Raw genomic sequence first — 17,640 nt, 5'->3', positions numbered from 1 at the left:
GTTGTCGGGTCTGCAGGGACAGGGATATGTTGGAAACTAGTGCCAGAAGAAATCAGATATCTAATTTTCTCCAATGACATTTGGAGGGAAAACAACCTTTGCTATAATTGTATTAATATTAGAATAATTATTGGAGGGAAACCGACTTTGGTTTATTAGTATTAATATTATTATTATACCTATAATAGTATTCTTATTATTACTATAGATATAATAGTATTAGTGTTTAGTGTTTATTTATATTATTATTATTATTATGCTACAATAGTATTTATATATATATATATATTATTATTACTATAGATATAATAGTATTAATATTTAGTGTTTATTTATATTATTATTATTATTATTTTGCTACAATAGTATTAATATATATTAATACTATGCCATAATAGTATTAATATATATATTATTATTATAACTATAATAGTATTATTATTATTACTATAGATATAATAGTATTAATATTTAGTGTTTATTTGGGTCAATGCACTGACTTGTGGTGCCAAAAAGGTGACAAGTAGTTTTTCTTCCTATTTTAAATAGTGCGCATGAGCTATGGCTTGGGTTACCCAAGCCATAGCCCATGCGCACTATAGTGTGTGTACGCTATAGCGCGTACACACTATTACCAAAACAAAAAAAGTGTATATGATGGGCTGCAGACCTGCAGCCCATCATTTTCATCAGTATTTTCTTCTACTACTACAGCGAGTAGCACGTATGTGAGTTGGAAACATAGCATTGTCACCACCATTTGCCAAAATGCTTCCTTGTCGTTGAAATCCAAGACTACAAGCGCACCCATGATGACGATGTAAGTGATACAAACCTAACTTTGCATTGTTTGATATGTTTTTCATATTGTTTTGTAGGTTTTTTATATTGTTTTGTAGGGTTTTTACAAATTCCATTTAGATTTGTTTATTTATTTGGATTTCAATTGATTTTTTATTAGGAAATGTCCATAATCAATCGAAAAATCCACAAGAACATCAAAACCCTCAAGAGCATCAAAACCAAAACCCTCCTCAAGAAGAACACCAAATTTCACCACCTGAACCAATTGCAAGACCTCTGCCAGGCACACAAGAAAATATAATAAATGAAATAGTGAGAGGCAAAATTGAATTAGAAAGACTCATTGCTCAGTTGAAAGAATCGAGACAAACCAATCCAATGAGGGCTCAATTGGCATCATCCCTAGAATCCATTAACACCCAGATAGCCTCAGTTAGTGGTCAGTTAGATATTTGGCGGGTTAAGAGGGATAAACAAAAAAGATTTTATGCAAATAAATTGTCATATGAAGATGTTAAAAAAAAAGAAATACCAAAAGGTAGTATATGTGCATTATTTAGAAAACTCGGTGAGAAAAATACTGTTAGAGAGGGTACTAAACAATTCCCCATCCATTGGTGCATACATGATGCTATTAGAAATAATTTTTGGAATAGATGGTGGATGGTTTTTGATGCCCCTCCTTGCAACAATCACGAGGTCCCCATGTATTTTTTGAAGAAATTGTATTGTGAGTTTGTCCTTGGGGAGATCCCCAATTATTTTGATATATTATACTCCCAGGGTAGAGGTGGGGGGTCATCATTTGAGAGGCCGAGAGCACATCATGACCCTAATGTAGTTAGGGAACCTGTGGTCAAGCCACAGCACGAGCATGTGACTATTCCTTCAGTTGTGAAGGAAAATGTAGAGGCCAACACTCTAGGGACCACTAATGCTTTGACGCAGACCCTCATCCATTCCATGAGCCCATTAGTTGAGGGGGAGCCTTTTGTGCATCGTGGCCACATGTGCACTTCATGCAGATCCCTATGCACATTTGGCACTCATGCTAGAGATGGTGCAGATGATGGGCTTGTCACTGATCAATTCTTGAATGACACATTTGGCATTGACACACAGGTAAATTACAATTATAATTTACTATTTTGATCACATTTCATATGTATAGTGAATTATTAATTAATTAGCATCTATTGACATTGTTCAAAATTAAGGGTCAGAGTGTTGCTGGGCATAGCAACGATCCTCCAGGCCCATTTTTTGTCCCTTCCACGAGTCCCGAGGTATGTATCGATTTAATCATTTTAATTAATACATATATTTATTACATAATCATATTAAGGATTGACAAAAAAAAATTATGCATGTGCATCAGTTCTCCATAGGACCCTCAACCTTTACCACAGACTCAGAGCATACACATCATACAAGCTTCACACAAGTACAGTTGTTTCATGTTAATTTAATTCATTTTATTATATTTATTTTATGTTTCATGTTAGATGTAATGTGTATTGTATGACATGCAGCTCATGATGTCGGACACACCTCCTCATCTGCGACAGTCTGTTGATAATGGAGTGGCCATAGCTGTGGCTAGCTCACAGCCACTGACTGAGGTATGAAAGAATTTTTTTTGTTTTAGTTTTTGTTTATAATAGTTAATCTCAAAATTTATAATGTTAACCTTTGTTTATATATTACTATAGCTTTTATGGTTTTTACACAAGCAGTATGTATGTTAGGCCTATTGATACTCTTTTAATTATGGATCGAAACCTTGTTTTTGTTTTACTAAGTGGTAAGGGGTAGTTTTGTTTAATGGTTATCTACTGATAGTAGGTCAGTTTTTTGTTAAAGGGTAAGCCCCCTAGTTTTGGCTACTTTTAATTCAAAAACTAGGAGTGCAGGTAGAAGTGGTAGTGAAAGAATTAGATAAAGAAGAACTAGGAGAACATATTGAAGTTAGAAGTAGAGAAGAAGTAGGAAAATCAAATAAAGGTATGAGGACTAAGAGTAGAAGATAATGAAATTAAAAGTAAAGATAGGAATAGAAGATTAGTTGTATTCCAAGTTGATTGCAACTAGGAGTAGGACCTACAAGATGGAAGTTATATGTTTTCTATAAATAATAGTCAAGTTTAAAGATATAATTGGTGATTAGATATACTCACCTTGGTCTAGTAGAGTCATAAGTGTAGGAGAATTTTTTTTTTAAACTAATATTATTCATAGGTGAAAGTCAAATGTTTAACTTGATAATAGAACTAGGCATATCCTTAGGATTCAAAGAAACTATAGTTTTTGGAATCAACACCATCAACTCTCCTTCACTATTTCTTTGGGATGAATGGAACTAGCATAACAAAACTCTACATTCTTTCATTCTCATCCTCCTCCTCCTCTCATACAAAATAAACTTAGATAAGATAACTTCCTAAACTTTTGGATTCATGGCCCTTCTCTCTTCTTTTCATACTCTTATAGCTATGCTAGTGGGATAAATCATTGAGTATTTTCTTATCTTTTATTTTTGCTCTTTCTTTTCTCAAGTGACCACTTGAGCTTTTTCTATAGCTTTTTCAACACGATGCTTGAGATTGAGACATTTTCTTGAGTGAGGTCTCTTCAACTAGTTGACTTGGAATCTTAGTAAGCTTTAGGATTTTGTTGTTCTTTTATGTATCCTTGCAAATGAATGTAATAGTTAATATTCTTTGTTCGGGAGCTTTTGTCCTTCATCTTGGTGATATTTAATCTCCTTGTAGTTTTCCCAAAATCTTTACCTCTTTCTCTTTTTTTCTTCTACTTTATTGTGTGCATGAGGTGGACACATGCTTCCAATAAAGTGGGGACTACATGTATCATTTGAAAAAGTAAGAACACTTATTTGGTATTAATTTTAGCCCCATTTTAATATACATTATGGGTTGCTACATTGATTTCACACTCTCCTAACACTCATTAGACCTTCAAATTATTATTTAAGTCCTATATTGACTCATTTTCTTTAAAAACTCAAGGTTACCCTTATCTATAAGTGTGTTTCTCTATTTCAACTTCAATCAAATAATTCCTTTCATTTATTGGACCTTATCTTACCATTTATGACATGTATTTTCTCTCTAAACCCAAAAATAAGTTGGTAGATCAAATTTCACATGCTCTAAATATCTTGGACCCACAATCAAAACTTGGGTTGGAATTGGTGGGTACAAGATGAATTTGGTGATATTTACTTGGGTACAATTTTTTTGTTGGTGATATGTGTATTTATAAGTGATTATATTTATTGAATTGTTGTAGGGTCTCGTCACGCTTGATCGTCCACAAGAATTTGAGGTGAACTTACAGAGTGACTATTTGTTGGTGGTAAGAAAATAATTAATTTTGTGTGTACATTTATTTGATTTCAACGTATAATAAATATTGATTCATATCTACTTTATTTGTATCAGTTGGAGCTGGAGAAGAGCCTCAACAAGAGGTCAAGTGAGCTCCCTCCACACGACGGCAAAGGATGTCGAGAGACTTGTTTCCTTCCCCTCGTGGGAAGGAAAAGATGTAGTTGATCTAGACATGTATATATATAGGCATCAATGGACATATTTGATACACATTTGATGTATATGACATTCTATATTTGATATATGACATTATTCAACTTATGACATTATTGGTTAATATATGATATGTTTGTTCATATACGACATATGATATGATATGTTTGTTCATGTTTGTTCATGTATGACATTAAATTAGATATGTTCGTGTATGACATTAAATTAGATATGTGCATGTATGAAATTAAATTCAATACCTAATCTATTAAAAACTTTGATAGAATATTGATTAACAATAAACTTTATCATTGTTTAAGCATAAGTTAATCATTTGCAATATGTCATCGTCATATGATTTATGATCTTGTTCATGTTTAAAGTTTTCCTTCTCTATCATTTGTTTATCAAGTTTAATTCAATACCTAATTAGTTTGAATTTTTGATACAATATTGATTGGCAATAGACTTTATCAGGCAATATTCATGGACCTCCTGGCAATTGATCACCTAAATGAGAACCTTGAGATTTATTAGGAACTCCATTAAAGAAATCAGTAGTTTGAAATTACTCTATCCAACAAAATAGTGGTCTACAAATATTAGAGAGATAGACTTAATATTTACCAAGTGGCCATCCAATGCCAAGTGTTGTGGATGTATCTCCATTCAAAGTTCAATCACATGTTAAATAATAGACATTTTAGGAGTAAGAATAAGTTATCTAACCTTATTAACATTCTTTTGTATGAGTTCCAAGTAAGGTATCAAGAGTGCTTGAAATTCAAGACTTTGTCTTCTCATCTTGTCCATGTCTTTACTTAAATCAACCTAGATTAACTAAGGTACCTCAATTTGCTTAGAAACACTATTCTTTAAATCCTCATCAATATTTTTCAACTTTCTTTAAAATATATTGTGTCAAATGTAGTACATCACATAACTATTGGAGTAGGTGGATTATCTCCTTAAGAATATTATCTAGCTAGGTTGTAATACCACCTAGTTCAACTTGTTGAGTAGTAATGGACTCATTTAGTTTCTCCATAATCTTCTTCTCTATTCTTTTCCCTTCTAATTGTATCAAATTTTCATTAACATCAACATCAGGTGCATTTACTTATTTTACAAGTAAACTTAATTGATTAATCATTGGAGGTTTCTCATTGGCTAGTGCATCTAGAACAATTTGTAATAAGATGTCCTTTACATCTTATAATACTTTTTTGTACTTCACTTCCTATCTTTCTCTTTTGCATCTTTCCCCTTCAAAATTCTCCATAATTTATCATAGCATCAGAATCCAATTTTGTATGATCATAGATTGAAAGTATGATAGCTTCATCTAATATTACCTGATCTCTTCTACTCTTTTTCATCTTTTTCTTGTCTTGTAATGTGATTGATCTTGTACTTAGTGATATAATTGGTTTCACTAAAGCCATCTCCTCCTTAGATTTCTTATTTTTCTCATCAATTAACAGTTTGTCTTACTTTGCCCACTTTTAGTTGTGCAAATATTAGGCTATTTAGCTAGTGTCCCTATAACAACATTTGAAAGAACAATTTTGTTTAGTTTTGGCTATGCATATACAATAGTGTTCATTATTATTTAAGGGAATATTGATAGTTACTAATCCATGTAACCCCAATAATGTTTCCTTTTATTCATTATAGTCCTATAATAGTTGATAATTTCTATAAGGATTTAACTAATTCTGACTTGGTTGTACATAAGGTTCCTATTAGTAAGTCATATTTTTCAAATAAGGACTCTAAGAAGAATTTTGATCCTTTGCAAAGCTATTCTCCACATCAAACTCCCATGCTTGATTCAATTCAAGTGTCTACTTGTAAGAGACAACAAAGCAAACCTAATGCTTAAAAGATTAAGGAGAAAATTAATCTTGGTATTCAAGCTACTCTAGATAAAAATTTGATAGATAACAAAAGGAAAAGGAGTGCAAAAGGCACTCCTTAGAAGAATGAGGGACCTTTAGTGAAATGTCAGACAAAAGATCTACTCTCTAATCTAACTTGATGCGGGTGGTGCTGATGTAATTTTGCTTCAAAAAACAAAATTGTCTCAATAATCATATTCTTCTAGTATTGCAAAGTTTACTAAGTGGAACTCATTTCATGTTCATGTTTCACATGCTTCGGGTGGTTCATGTATTCTTTGGAACCATAAATCTTGCACTGATATATATTCAATCTTTTCCTAACTAGTGGCAAGTAGTTGTTACTAATTTTGGTATATCATTCACGGTGTTCAATATATATGGCCCTACTTCTACATGTGATGATAAGAAAGAACTTTTGGATTCCTATTCTTAGGCTATTTCTAGCATTGAAGATGATAAATTTATTATGCTTGGGGATTTCAATGGCATTCTATCTCGAGATGAGAAAATTGAAGGTATATTCCCCCTTCGATTGTTTCTAAATAGAAGGGGGTTTATTTTTGGAAGAGAAACTATGGATGGTGCATTAGTTTTTCATGAAGTATAGCATTCCATTAAAAAAAACTCCCTTCCCTAATGTGTCATTAACCTAACTATGATGAAAGCTTATGATAGGCTTCAAAGGGATTTCTTGCACAAAGTTATGATAAAATTTGGTTTCGTTAAGAAATGATGTAAATGGAATATTTCTTTTTTAGAGGGTGCAAGATTTTTTGTAATTATCAATGGTTCAAATTGTGATCATTTTCATGCAACAAAAGACATTTGAAAAGTCATTAGAGAGATAAAATTAATAGTGGTCTACAAATATTTGTTTAATAGGTTGAGGATAGGGTTTACCTGGCCACTCAAAGCTAATGGAGCAGATAGTTCGATCCCATGACAAAAGGTGAGAGAGATTTAATAGTTGGCAACTTTGTACTAGCCAACACTGCAAGTTTTAGCATCGCCCGAGATGTCATTGTAAAATGAAAATAGAATGTGATCTCCAAAAAGAGAGAGAGGTTATTGTAGGTCTCTACAACATGGTCTTGTAGGAACTAGAATCACATCCATACCTCACACGAGCTCTGAGATATGCCCCATCAAAGATTGCAGCCCTGTGGGATTTAGTGACCCTTGGGGACATTCTAGTTCGGCATGCCTGAGAATTTTTGAGTGTTGAAGGGGACATGATGAGGTTGAGGATAGGGTTTACCCAGCCACCTGGAGCTAACGGAGTAGACAGTTCAATCCCACGATGAAAGGTGAGAGAGATTTGGCAGTTGGCAACTTTGTACTAGCCAGCACTGCAAGTTTTAGCATCACCGAAGATGGCATTGTAAAATGAAAATGGAATGTGATCTCCAAAAAGAGAGAGGGGTTATTGTAGGTCTCTACAACGTGGTCTTGTAGGAACAAGAATCGCATCCATACCTCACACGAGCTCTGAGATATACCCCATCAAAGATCATAGCCCAATGGGATTTAGTGACCCTTGGGGACATTCCGGTTTGGCGTACCCAAGAATGTTTGAGTGCTAAAGGGGACATGATGAGGTTGAGGATAGGGTTTACCCAGCCACTCGAAGCTAATGAAGTAGATAGATCGATCCCACGACGAAAGGTGAGAGAGATTTGGCAGTTGGCAACTTTGTACTAGCCAACACTGCAAGTTTCAGCATCACCCAAGATGCCGTTGTAAAATGAAAATGGAATGTGATCTCCAAAAAGAGAGAGAAATTATTGTAGGTCTCTACAACATGGTCCTGTAGGAACTAGAATCACATCCATACCTCACACGAGCTCCGAGATATGCCCTATCAAAGATTGCAGCCCTGTGGGATTTAGTGACCCTTGGGGACATTTCGGTTTGGCATGCCCAAGAATGTTCGAGCGCTGAAGGGGACATGACAAGGTTGAGGATAGGGATTACCCAGCCACCCAAAGCTAATGGAGCAGACAGTTTGATCCCACAACCTTTCTTCCACTAAGTTGTAAATTTGAGCAACTTTTACAACTTTCAACAATGCAACTTTGTGAAAAAAGTGCAATTTTTACATTTTTCACTTGATTCCAATTCTATGACTTAGAAAAGGTTCGGAAATAGTAAAACCTCAAAGAAATATAGGAATATAGATAGTTTTATGGTTATTTCCTAAAAGTTTCTAAGTTGTTGCAAAAGTTGCTAATGCAACTTTGCAATTTTTGCATTGACAACATTTGGGTGAATTATGCATTTTGGCTTGGAGAATATGGAAACTGAAAGGTGTTGTTGGGAACATGCTAGATAGGGTAGGAAAAACCTATTAAATCCTAAAAACATGTTAAAGTTGACTGTTTGTAGGATTTGCCCATCAGGACCTAGAAGGGTCACTTGGCACATTGTTACAAATTTGCTCATTTTGGGTCGTTACTTAGGTCCATCACCCTATCCTCTACATTAGGATTGATCCTAGGTTAGGGGTGGATATAAAAGACCTATAAAGGTATTAAATAATGTAATAAGGCTATCAAATCCTCTAAAAGATGTAAAAGGTACTAAAAGTGCAATATTTTGTAAAATTGCCAACATTGGCAATATAAGCCAAAATGGGCTTAATCAAGTCATGTAAAGGGTCCAGAGGGAGGTTTCATTTGGTTTTGAGTCTAAATGAGTTTAAAACCTCATTCCCATGTGTGGGAGATAAGTTTGGGTAGTCGAAATTGATTGCTCCAAAGGTGGATTTAGTGTCTTCTCTAAACAAGAGTTTCATTTTACATTGGAAGTCCTCTAATATAACCAAAGTGAAGGTGTTTGAACATTTTGGGATTCTAGAGACGTTGCAAAGTAAGATTTATAGAAAGCCCTAGGGTAAAGGGTCTAGAAAGGAGGGTTTTGTAAAAACCATTGTAAAGTTGATCATGAGACCAAAACAAAAAAGAATCCTTGAATTTGAGTCATCTCTTAAGACTGTTTTGGGTCATCGAAGTTCCAAAACTCAAGGGATTTTGAGTTGCTTTGTAAATCGCCTTAAACTAGGCCTAGTTGGTAGATTGAAATAGCTAGTTTTGAGTCTTTATAATAGTTGGTATGTACTAGGTGCATGGTGCATGGTAATCTAGCCTTCTGGTGTTGTCAGTTTTGATTGTTCTAGAAAATCAGTTTCAGTTTGGTATTGGAAATAGTTTGGAGTTGGAGGACAAATGATCTTGAACAAGGTTCTAGCCTCAACTACTAGAACTCACTCCAAGCTTTCTCCTAGCCTCTTAGGGTATTTCTCCTATACCCTATTCCAAGGGAATCTTCTCTCTATTCCCTTATTGCACTAATCCTCACCAATCAACTCAAAACTCTATTTCACCATGGGGTCTCCCTAGTGCTCTCATTGCACCATTCTTCACAACTGGCTTCCAAGAGTGCATTCTTGGCTATATTCTATGCTCCTTTCAAACACTTATTTGCTGATTTCATTGCCTAGCCGGGTATGCAAACTCGCCTAGGGCATCTTGGAAAAAAAAAAAACAAACCTCTGCAAAACAAGACCAAAATACATATTTACATTGTTTATATAGTCTATTACTTGATTCCAAAAGGCCATCATGGTTCCACCATTGGAATTCAAGTTATAGAGGTTTCTTTGGTGATTGCTTTGTACAGACCAGCGAACTGGCAAGTTTAAAATGATTTTTCAAACTAGTAAAGAAATTGATCAAAAAAACTCCTAATCTTTACCAAAGCATCTACATTCCATACACTATCAAACCACATGAAAAAAACAACCCTATCAATCCATTAAAGGTGTGGATGAAGGGTGAAATCAGAAAACTATCATCAAAATGCTTAGTTTGCTCTTCATTCCAATGCCAAAATTCGTACAAAAGCATGTGCTAACCCTTAAACTGACTTGGATTGGTCTTGAATACCTCTTACTTATGTGAATCAATAGATCTCATAGTTTTCCAACTGATTCTTGAAGCCCTTATAAAGATTTAGCACTTTTTGTTAATGTTGTCAAGCAACTTTGCAAACTTGCAAAGTTGCCAAGTGCAACTTTTGCACTATTGTGCATTTAATGGCTCCATGACCTCAAACATGGTTAAATGAACCTATTTCCATGTAATCACAACTTTTAACTTTTTTTCCATCTTTCCCATCCTCCTGGGGTCTTGGTCAATGTTTGACCATTCTAGGCTCTAACAAGCAATTTAAGCAATTTTTCCAACATAGAAGCAACTTGGGAACTCAAAAACAACAAAAACCTATTTACAAACACAACTCACACAGTTGGGGCTTTATCACATAGCCCTTATTCATGTGGTCTGACCAAGACCACTACAAGCCAAAAATGATTTAGGAAACTTGGCATATTTCCTAGGTGCTCCTGCACCAACAAAGCTCAAAGCCAATGGGTAGAAGTCAATAGTAGGAAGAAGTTCTCAACTACTGTCCCCTTTTTAACATGGTTACTAAGAGAAAGTAAAAACCTAATGTGGAAGGTAAGAATTATTGTTTGGGTAGGAAGAATAATAAAGAAATAAGAGAATTGGCAAGTAAAGTTGATATAGTAAATGGGAGACAATTCACCATCTAGGAGAGTTGTAACAAAAGTTATAAAGGAATATCATATCATAGAATATTAGAGGATTGAATGCTCCTCATAAGAAGGATATTTTGTAGAATGTGGTTTGGTAGCATAAATAGGATGTGATTTTGGTGCAAGAAACTAAGATGACTAGAGATAAAGGGGAAATGCTTTCTTTCTTCAAAATGGAAATTGTTGGTTTGTAGGTGATATTTTCCTTTATAATATTTCATGTAAGGTTAAGTAACCTTTGTTTTAATTTGGAAGTGGTTGGAGAAGGCACTTTGAGAAAGCCCTAGTTTTGAGGGCATAAGACTGAGGGTTTGGTAGTTAGCCTATTGAATGCCCATGGCTAGGTAGATGGGTGTGAAAATATGTTTTTTTAGATCATGATAGAATATTACCATAGCCCATATAGGGCCTTGGGTTAGAAATATTGAGAGTTTCTTTGTAAGTGAAGGGTAATTAGACCTATTTTGTTTAATCCATAGTGTTGGATCAAATAGTTGGCCCAAAGGAACTAAAAATGAGATTGCTATATGTTTTCATAATCCAATAGTAGTATTTATAACTATAATTTACTTGTATGGGGTTTAGGAGAAATTGGTGAAAATAAGGAATTACCTGATTCATAGCGATACTAAGATCAAGCCTAGATAATGTCCAAGTAAGGGGTTTTGAATAAACCTATTAAAGATATGAATTTAGACTATTGGAACAACCTAATTAAGATATTTGAAGACCTTAGAAAGACTTGGGACAAGCGAATAAATTTGGTAACCCAATTTGAACATTTGGAGGGACCCTTGTGGAGAAGGGTAGGTATTTAGTTTAATGGTTTGAATCTATTCTTGAAACAAGTCATTTGCTAAATGTTTATTAATTCTTGGGGATCTAGTTTGACTCCTCAAATCATTGGTATCAAATCTCATAGATCTATTGAGGGGTGCAATATTAGTTACTTGTGTTGTAGATTGTTATATTGAGAAGATGCCTCCAAAAAAAAATAATAGAAGGAGATACAAGAGCTGATATAAGCTACTAAAATAATGGATAGAGAGTTGAGGAGAAAAAGAGACTAAGATGCAATAAGGTAAAGAGAACTAAGACAAGTAAGCAAGTAAAATGCAACCATCTTGGAAATCTTGGAATCTTTGGAAAGGATTCCTATGAGGGATGTGCATGAAGAACAAGAAAGTGATGCTTATGCACTTGAGAATCCTCATGGAGAGGATGGAGGGGACGTAGATCTTGAAGAAAGATGGATGATAATGTTGTTGAAGATATTTCAATGTGGTAGAAGAAAGACAATAATTGATTTCCATATCTATCATGGCAAGATAGATAGTGAAGAGGTTTTGGGGTTGATAGATCCCCAAGAGAACTATTATAATTATGGAGATATAAGTGAAGTAAAATAAGGTAAAGCTATACAAAACATAGCTAAGAGGGACAACATTGACATGGTGGAGTAGTGTAATGGAAAAGAGGTTTTGTAAGGGTGGAACAAACAGGACCAAATGGTGAAGGATGTGCCTCTTCCATCAAATAATACAATCCAAAAATAGAGGATAAGGAATAACTTGAAAGAAAAGGAGATGGGTTTGATGACCTGCATAGAGGAATTTCAAAATTTTAGCATATGAGGTGGATTAGAGCATAAAGATGAAAATGTTGCAAGGTATAGATTAATGGGCTCATATAAAACTTTCAAAATAGGATTACCTTGATTTTTCCTAAGATGCTTAGAGATAGTTTCCAATTGGCTATAAGTGCATAAGATATGGTCAATAGGAAGAAAGAGAGACAAGAAGGTGGTAGAGGAAATGCAAATAGAGGAAGGGGAAGAAAAACCAATAATATAGGAATAGGACAAGGAAGAAATGACAAGGGTAATGAACCTTTTTTTTCTTATCAAAGAGGAGGCTATAGAGTTGGAGGAAGATTTTGTTTAGGTAGATGCAGTGCCTCTCCCATTTGACTTTTTTAAGTCATCCTAATGGACGAACCCTTGCTGATCTTTTGTTGTGATGGATCATGATTGTGACCCTGAGTGGTCTACACCGTTGAGGTGTTTGGATTTATGTTTCTTTATCAATTGCGTTGATTATGCTTTTGACTGATCTTTGAGATTATGATGTGATTTTTGGTTCACTAAGGTTTGTGCCAGTGGTTACCAGGATCGATGTGGTATCATGAGGTTACTTCATGATTACCCTGAGATGTGTGTAGAGATTGCATTGTGTACCATTACCATGCTACACTGGACTAGGTTCCTGTAGTGGTGGTTAGTCATGTTTATGACTATGGTTGTTTATATGTTTTTAAATGCCTGTTTAATGCAGAGTAATCAATCATTATTAATGCATAAGTAATTAAATGGATTGTTCTTGTGGGATTAGTTGGTTATGTGTTGCGGGCATTTACCTTGTTATATTTATGATTAGAGAGATATTTGTTACTCATGTTATGTTTACATTTGAAAGGACCCGAGGGTCAGATGTTACACTTTGATTCCAGTATCATAGATATTAGACTACTATGCTATTCAATTAATCATATTGCATGATGATGCCATTTTGAGATGACAGTGTGTTTTATGATGATATCTGGTTATCTGGTATTTTGACATACCTCTGATTATGTTATGTGATGGATTTAATGCTATGGTTATTTACTTCATTCCTGCATTGTTATGCTTTATGCGAACGTGAGTGATGTAAATAGATTATTTTAGTATAATTAAATAAATGTTTAAATTAGGTGATTTAATGCATTATTGCTTCGACTATGTTATTATATGCAATTGCACTTGATCGTGTTGTTTAGTGTGCAGGATTTATATCCTTGGCAGTGGCACATGGAGTTAGTGATTTAGCCTTTCATATTTTACCAATGTCATCCTTGTATGGTCGACGTATCCTTTATTAAAATGTTTAAATTAAATATTTCGATGATTATTAAATCCGAACTCATTTGCATTATGTGATTAGACCAATAAGCGTGTCTATGCATTTAGAAGTTCGCATTGTCGCGAAAGTTGTTAAGGTGATTTCTGTTTTTTTGGGTTTTCGGACTTTTTAATTGATTTATTTTAATTTCTAGCACCTTTTCCATAGATGAATTCCTATTTATAGGAATAGCCTATTTTCGTTTGGGTCGATTCAGGGTTTAACTGGATTGGCTGGTTAAATGCCCTAATCGATTATTCACCCGAAAAGTGAATAAGTATCCAAAGAGGAATTTAATTCCTCACTTCTCACTTTCAAATTGGAAAGTTGGAGAGTAAAACCCAAAATCCTCTTCATGAGGATTTACTATTTTGTTTGTTGTGGGAGCTATGGGCGTGGGATTGTCGCGAGGTTGGGCTCGTTGGATCCAGCTCGAGGAAACCTTGGATTGCCGCGATTTTCAGCTACTTCTGCAAGATATTTATTTTATGGTTTAGATTCCCATTTTGCCCTTTTGGCTGTGAGGTAGGGCTTTCCCATTTTATTGTTTCTGCTCCGTTTCAGCTTCTATTTTTTGTAGCCATTTGTTTGGAGGCTGAGAACTAGTGTTCCCCTCCATTTTTGTATGTTAGTTCTACCCGGTTGGGTGGGTATGAACATTTCCCTATTTTTTGGGATGAGGGTTTGGAGTTTTGTACCGTTATGCTGGCTGTTTTTGCATACCATGTTCGATTTCATTTATTTTTGGATTTTTGGGGTTTTTGAACCCAAAGGCCAAATGAGTTTTAATTCTAAAGTTTTTCAAATTTTTGGGGTTTTTACCTCGTTTTGTGTGCCACCCTATTTTCTCGAGTTTTCTTGGCACAATGTGGGTCGTGGACCTTGATGATCCGTTTGGATATCAGTCAGACCACTTTTGCACTTTTATGTTGCATTGGGATACATGTTGCATCCGTACTCTCGACGTTGTGTTCGGTTGAGTGATTTTACACTTGTTATGGGTTTTGTTGGACCTTTGCCTTGTTTCATGGACATTGGGATTCGTGTAGAATCCATACTCTCGGATTGAGGCCAATTGAGTAAGTTCATGAGTTTTGGTCTTGTTACATTATTGGGATTCATGTAGAATCCATACTCTCGGATTGAGGTCGATTGAGTGATTTCATGATGTATGATTTTATAGGCTTTGGGATTCGTGTAGAATCTGTCCTCTTGAGTTGCTTTCAGTTGGGTGTTTTATTTTGCATTGTGTTCTCATTTCTGTCCTTGTGTTATGATCTTTGTGATGGTGGTGCGCCACACACGAGTACGTACGTGTACATTTGTTGGGTGACTTGCGAGGCCCGATCTTTCGTGGATTTGCCAGAAGTTATGATCATTGGGGTTGGGATGGGAGTATGCATGCCCATGGGCACTTTTTGTAGGATGAGCATGGGTAGGGTAGGGTAGCATATGGAGGGGGCTTCTATCCTGTAACCTGGTGACTACTTCCTGGTTGGCAGAGGAAGTTTTATATAAGTGATAACTAAATTAAAACTTTGGGTGGTAATAAATACAAGATAATTAAAATCTGTGGGTTGTGCACCTTCCGTCGTGAAGAGTTTCTGCCCTAGGTTGTGCGCCTTCTGTTAAGAAGAGTGGCTGCCTTGGGTTGTCAGCCTTTCATCATGAAGAGTAGCTACCCTAGGTTGTGCGCCTTCTGTTGAGAAGAGTAGCTGCCTATACTAGATTGGGCTTGTCGATGCCAAGTGACTCTCCATGATGTTAGTCCCTACATAGTAGCCTATTGAGTGTCTGACCAGGACCTATACTCCTTGCATTGTCTTAGGTTCTTGGTTGCAGCTATCATACTGTCTGGCATGAGTGTTAGCCATGGATGTTGTGTTTTGTGTGTGTTTTTGGTTGGATCATTATCTCCATCAACACAGCAGGTGTGGACCTACGGGTGCCACGTGGTTGGGAGGCATAGCTACCTTTACCATTGCTAGGGACTAGTGTATAGAGATGGTCTCTTATCCTAGTGTGACCGTTGCTGGATGTTTTCACTTGGTACTTCGAGTTTCGGAGTATGCTTTCTTGTGATTTATGCTTTCATTGGGATGCTTGTATATCATGTTTAGATGATGTTAGTTTACTTGACGCATTCCCTTATCATGATGTTTAGCATATGATTATATGACGTTATTTGATTTAGTAGTATATTTATTGCTTACTGCTGTTTAGCATGTGATAGGTGATGTTATCTACTGTAGGATTATCTTTATGCTTTACTACTAGCATGTTAGATTTCCTTATGCTTATATTGTTGCATGTTTTAGTAGTGACATCCCTATTATGACAGTACTGACGATCTGGTCGGTGGCTTGGGATGTTACGCGTGGGGGATGGCTAGGACCCATGATGGTCTTATGATTCTATTGATGGTTGGGAGGAACCACGTACTTAGTTTAGTTATTTTGTTCCTTAGATGCATTTCTATGCATTGCAATGTTGCTTTTGTTCTCTACAATGCTTATTTTTAGTGTGTTCTTTGCTGTTGTAGTTTAGATGGTTTGGTGTTCTTCATTTTGTGTTGTTCTTGCACTCGAGTGTTCATTCCTCGAGCCTTTGTGGATCTGGTACTCCCCGGTGTGGAGGTTCTTTTGTCAATTTTTCCCTTTTTTTGAGTTCTGGAAGTATTTTTACTTTCTATGGGCGACATTTGTTCAGCATTGTGCAACACTAATAAAGTATCGCACGCCCATAGAAAGAATCTCGTACGATACTATAAAGTGTCGCACGCATTACTGGAGAAGTGTCGTACGACACTGGAAGAGTGTTGCACGGCTTTATGACAAATGTCGCACGATACTTTTCCAGTATCGCATGCCTTCTTGAGAAGTGTCGCACTTAGTAAGGGAGAAGTGTCGCCCTCCCTTAGTAAAAAGTGTCGCACGGTGTTTGTGAAAAACTTACGCGTGCCATCAGCGGAAACTTTTCTTCGTGATTTGAGCTTTTTGAGAGTTGATCTGGATACCCTTTTGGGCGTTCTTCAAACCTATGTTGCATTTTGAATTCAGGAGGTTTCTTTTGAAATCCAGTTTGTGGGTTTCTGTTGTAGTCCTTCGGGGTTTAAAATATATCGTTTAAGTATAAGTTGACGTATATCCTTATACTTAAGATATATTTTAATATATGCGACAAATCGTTTGAGATAGGTTTCGGACCTCTCAAAGATAATTTATGGATTCTAAGAAATTTCAGGGCTTCAAAAATCCAGACTTAGCCAATTTTCAGGGCTTCAAGATTTCAGGCTTAGCCAAATTTCAAGATTCTGCATTTTACCCCAGCTTGGTGTTTTTTTGGTGAGTGGTCATTTCTTGTGCCCTCATCTTGTTGTGGTGGTTGTTGGCTTTTGTTTGTGTGTGTCATTTGGGTAGTGGCGTTCGGAGATTCGTTGGTTGCTGGGATTGTGTTGAAGTCTTCCGTTGTGATCTTTGTGATCCCTGTATGATGTTGTCTGGTGCATTCATACTTGTAAAAAAAAACAATCTTGGCTTGTTTTGAATCCTTGTTTCCAAGGATCTCCGGGCGGGGCATTACAGTAGAGGAACATGGATGTTTACAAGAAGGGTAGGGAACACATCAATTAAGTTTCAATTAAATGATCAAGGTGAAAGGAAGATTAAGAAGAGGGTCAAGAAGTTAGAGCACATAGCTCGGTTCAGATCCTTATGTTTAACTAATTTTAGAGACTAAAGGATAAATGTTGATTTTTATAAGGGGAAAACAAAAAAAGTGAAACCAAAGCTATTAATTTTTAGAGCACAATATAA

The sequence above is a fragment of the Cupressus sempervirens genome, chromosome 4, assembly GCF_028749045.1.
Source record: "Cupressus sempervirens isolate cs-2001-9-10 chromosome 4, ASM2874904v1, whole genome shotgun sequence".
NCBI lineage: Eukaryota > Viridiplantae > Streptophyta > Pinopsida > Cupressales > Cupressaceae > Cupressus > Cupressus sempervirens.
Note: the sequence above shows the minus strand (reverse complement) of the source record.